We start from the raw sequence: 5,032 nt of genomic DNA on the forward strand, positions 1-5,032 counted from the left end.
TGAGAATGAGATGCGAAGAGGTCAGAACTTCAGAGCCTAGCATGCCATAGTAGTATTTGTAGTTTATTGCAAACACAAAGGAAAACCATTTGAGAGTTTTAAGCAAGAGAGTGACATGCTATGATTCTGGGGCAGTGAAGATCATTGGGATAGTTTAATGACTATACTTCTGCCTCCTCCTAGCCCAGAACCCTCATCTACCTGAAACAGATTACCAATAAAGATCTGTCTTAATACAAGTCAACTATTGACACAGCAGTTTTCCAGTCACTGCCAGTTTAAAATTTAGCTTCTTTTAATAAACCATTTAGACAAATCAAGATATTATCACTATCTTAGTTGCTATTCACAATTTAATACTTTTTCTCCAAATCTCTTCCTCATCAGAAAACTCCAAGGGATTTGTATTTCACTCATTACCTAGAAAGTGAGAATTGTTGACATGAAGCATAGGAAAGTAGGAGGAAATGGGAAAATTTCTTAGCTGGTGTATAGTCAATTCACTGCTAGCCCTGTCTGTTGGGGTCCTCTGTGTGGCTCTGCTGTCTCTATTCTGCATCCCTCATGAACCAGCTATACAGTTCCCTGCTGTTGGAAAATCTAGGAGGCTTTCCCTTTCTTCAAGTACTCAACCTTCAGCAATAGGTCTATTCTTTATTCTCAGCTAATGAGACCCATTGACTCCACTGTTTGGTTTCTTGGTGGGCAGGGTTGGGGAGTAGGGACAAATAGGGAAAGGGAAGGAATGGTGGGAAGCAGTAGGCAGGGTTGGGAGATTTGCAAACTCGAAAATCTGTGGCCTAATCTCTCACCAAAAAAAAAACTAGGACTTACTGTAAAACCAACAGCTATTCTAGAAGAAACTGAGGACAAACTTTGTCCCGTCTAAGTTAGCTTTAATGTTTTGTCTTCCCTCTGTGCCTGTCTCCTATGCTTCAGCATCTTACTTTGTGCTCAGTGATCTACAATGGCAAACAAACCCTAGTCCTTATGTTTTGAATAATTTCCTTACTCAATTAAAGGGAAACTCTGTGGTGGGAGAATATCCTCAAGGGAAGTTTCACATACAAACCAGACCTCCCAATGAAAAGAGCAATGCATCAAGACAAAATATAGATGACAGTGATGTGACCCTCCCCCAAGGGAAAATGGAAAGTTCTAATGCTCCCAAAAGACTCTTCTCCACCAGAAAACTCTCTTCTGTCCAAATTCTTTTAATCATCTCCTCTTGTAGGTAGGACAGGACTGGAGCATTCTTTCCCCCAACCCCTAGGTTTCATCAGCTGCCCCTGTCTTATCCCAGACAATATCTAAATTCAGTTTGGCCACCAGCATTCTTTCTTCATAGAAAACTAGTCTAGTAATTACCACAAGAAAGGAATACAGGCATCAGATTTTGCCACATACATATGCCGTAAGCTATTCCATTAGATATGATTTTTAAAGTTTAGCTTTTCACGCTGTGTAAAAAACAGCATACAGGTTGGTAACGTCAGTGGGAGTTGGTGAGACACGTGGAGGGGCAAGCAAAGGGGTTTGGAGGCTATTATGGAGAATTAGGTAAGAGAATAAACTGGAGTAATCAAAACTACCTTGTATTTTCTCTCATAGAATGCCTAGCAGAAAAATAAGTACATTTTAGGTTCAGAACATTTCTTCTTTGTTGGCTTATCACTTTTGAGGGAACATTTGACTCTTACGTAAGCTTTGGGTATACTCTGAGGAAGGAACAAGGAACAGTATGCTGGAAAAAGTTATAGCATTTAAAAAGTATCTGGAGTATTAACTTTATTGCAGTTATATGATCTAGTAAAAATATTAACATGGAATGGTTTTAAGCAAAGCATTTCTCCACAGTCTTTTGAAATTTCTGACTAGGCATTTAATGGTTGGATTTTATTATTGGATTAAATAGAATATAAAGTCTGAAAGAAAAGTGCCTGAATCCAGAATCTGGGATATAAATGTGTAAGCAATTGCTACTTAGCAACTCTAAATAGATGGATTTAACAAAATTTAATATTTCTTGAAGAATCTGTTAAAATTTGGTTATATGTTCTTCAGGACCAGTTATATGGATATTTTTATTTGAAAATCTCAGTTAATTTTTCATTGTTAAAGAAAATATACCAAGACACATGGTTATATCATCTTTATTTTAATAACCCCAAAAGACAGGTCATTTAATTCTAAGATATAAAGTCAGAGCATAATAAAATAGAAATGCTTTACCTTTATAAAAATGGGTAGAAAATGTAATTATTAACTTGAACTGATGCATTAAGTCAATGCCCTAAGAGTTTTGGCATCCAATTTACCTAATAAAATTTATTGTCAAGTTCAGTTTTTAGTATAAATGTCCAGTGAGCAATAAATTTAAGGGCAAACTTCATTGCAGTGAATATCAGCCTTCATGCTATTATTCATAGATACACTCACATGCACCCTAAAAGCCCTGGCAGGGCCCCCTAGGAACAGAGCTTTATTGAGCTGTTATATACATTTTGATACTACATGAAATTCAATTTGACAAATTCTCTCCATTCTCTAATCTCACTCCCATATATATCTTAGTCTCTCCTTATGAAATGTAAAAATCTGTGATAGTTTAAAATGACAAAAGTGAAGAGTAGAGCTGAGTGGTGTGATTGATTGTAGCTGAGTGTTGAGCTGAATTAGGAAGTTAGTATTCTAGAAATGTGCTTTGGCTAAAGTGGGGCTGGGGATCCTAGTGCTTCACACTCTTGAGCTCTTGCTTAGAGTCTTTTGGGGTTCTCAGTCCAAAGACCATACCTTTCCTGCTGGAAAACTGTACTGGGGTAGACAATCAGTAATAACTCAGCTTTGATGGATGGATGAGCGTGTCTGTGTGTCTGTACTTTCACCATGGTTAAGCACTACTCCTTCCCATCAGTCTTTTTTTTTTTTTTAAAGGATTTTTACTGTATATGGCTTCAAAGGATAATATACCTGGATGTTGTCATAATCAGTTTGCAGAAAAAGTACCTCTAGTACCAAAGTGTGGTCTATGGTAGGACAGCCTGAGTGCAATCTGGGAGCTTTTTAGAAATGTAAATTTTCAGGCCCTCCCTCAAACCTATTGAATTAGAATCTACATTTTAATAAGCTCTTTAGATGATTTTATTGTATATTAACATTTTAGAATCTCTACTCAAGAACAGCACTTCTCAACAATGGTTGCATATTAGAGTCTTCTAAAATGCCTCCAAAAACATAAAAGCCGGGCCCTTCTATAGAGATCAACTAAATCAGATATGTGGGCTATACTCCAGGCATTGACATTAAAAAAAATGTTTCTTAGGTGATTTTGAAGTTCTCTAGGGCTATAATTCACTAGAAGGCTTAAAGCACAGAGGCTTCAACATGAAAATCAGTTCTAGAGACCTTACATGGGAGATTCCATCTTTCCCAATTAGTAAAATGTGGAAACAGAAACAATGGAAGTCCAGTAGAATAACTAGACTGAATTTATTAGGATTATTTCCCGCCTGGAAGAGTGACTGGCTCAGTCATTCATGCCAATTAAGGTTCTCTGAATTGAGAGCCAGAAGTTAGAGTATATATTGGATTCCTATCTTTGGATTCAATGATTTCAGAATAACCTGACATGGCTTGCTTCTGGAGTTATGAAGCTCCTGTGACACATTTTTGATGCTGTACTTTGGCCAAGAGGAGATTATACTGAAACTCTATAAGTCATAGGAATACAGCAATAATTCTGGAAGTTTGAAGTTACTTTTGTAATTACTACTCAGAGTTTCAAGCTTCTAATGTAAAATACCTAATTGTCTTGCTAAACTCTAAACAGTGAGGTAAACTTTCCTGGATTTACCTAAACTGTCCATTTTTTTTTTTTGCTGTACATGAACCTGTTGTGTTTCATTCCTGATCTAGGCAATCTATTTCAGAAAATGAGGAATGGAAAACTAACCTTGCCCACGTATCTTGTTTGTTTCTTCTGATCAGCTTCAGTGCCTGCAATGTATTAAACCTGTGATGACTTTCAGAGGGCACGACAGTCTCAATTTCAGACTGACCTTTCTGCTAGATGTTTTAAATTCTTGTTTTGCTCTTTGTTACTCCATTTTGGTAGTCTATTTAAGGATGCTTTGGTCAAAGTTGTGGCTGGCTTTCAGATGCTGTGTTTTAATTTCTTCAGAAAACTTTGTCTAGGTAGAGTGAAACTTGGGCTGTTGGGAGGCAGCTTCAAATTAATGACACTTATTGCGGGGATGAATTGATGTTTGCCAAAAAGGTTTTATGGATATGATAAAAAGAAAGCTTTGGGGTAGAAAGTGTTTTGAATCAACTAATCTAATAAAAATGTTATGTCAGAGGATTATGGGAAGGTTGAAGTGTAGGAAGCACCAGGAATCTGTCTCTTCACCTAGATAACAATTACACTGGAAAAATCTGCCTGACATAAATATTTTTAGAACTCTGGAGTCAACTGAAGGCTTGCAGCTTCCAGGGGAAACAGGAAAGTATGGTCCATTCAAAGGGAAAAATAAATCTACAGAAACTGTCACTGAGAAAGACCTGATAGCAGATCAACTAGAAAACTACTTTAAAACCACTGTCTTAAAGATGCTTAAAGAACTAAGGGATGAGGGGGAGGGTATAGCTCAAGTGGTAGAGTGCATGCTTTGCATGCATGAGGTCCTGGGTTCTATCCCCAGTACCTCCTCTAAAAATAAATAAATCTAACTACCTCTCCCCCTGCCACTTCCAAAATAAAATAATTAAATAATACAATAATAAATAAATAAAATATAAAAAAAAGAACGTTAAAAAAAAAAGAACTAAGGGATGATGTGGAGAAAGTCAAGAAAACAATGTACTCTTTGAGTATATCTACCTAGATTTCACTGAGCTTCTTAGATGTTTATCTTCAGGTTCTTATCAAATCCTGGGAAGTTTTCAGCCATTATTTTCTTCCAATAGGCCTTAATGCTAAATCGTGGTTAATTTTGGTTAATTTAACTCTTAGCACAGTAGCAGCTCCCTGTCT

At 36.8% G+C, this 5,032-nt stretch overlaps 1 non-coding gene across 1 annotated transcript; it reads left to right on the forward strand.

Moving 5' to 3' along the window:
- Positions 1 to 4,634: 4,634 nt before the first annotated feature.
- Positions 4,635 to 4,708, forward strand: TRNAA-UGC (transfer RNA alanine (anticodon UGC)). The gene has a single exon. It is a non-coding gene; the product is annotated as a tRNA-Ala (tRNA).
- Positions 4,709 to 5,032: the final 324 nt, after the last annotated feature.

Source organism: Vicugna pacos, chromosome 5 (assembly GCF_048564905.1).
Source record: "Vicugna pacos chromosome 5, VicPac4, whole genome shotgun sequence".
NCBI classification, from domain to species: Eukaryota; Metazoa; Chordata; class Mammalia; order Artiodactyla; family Camelidae; genus Vicugna; species Vicugna pacos.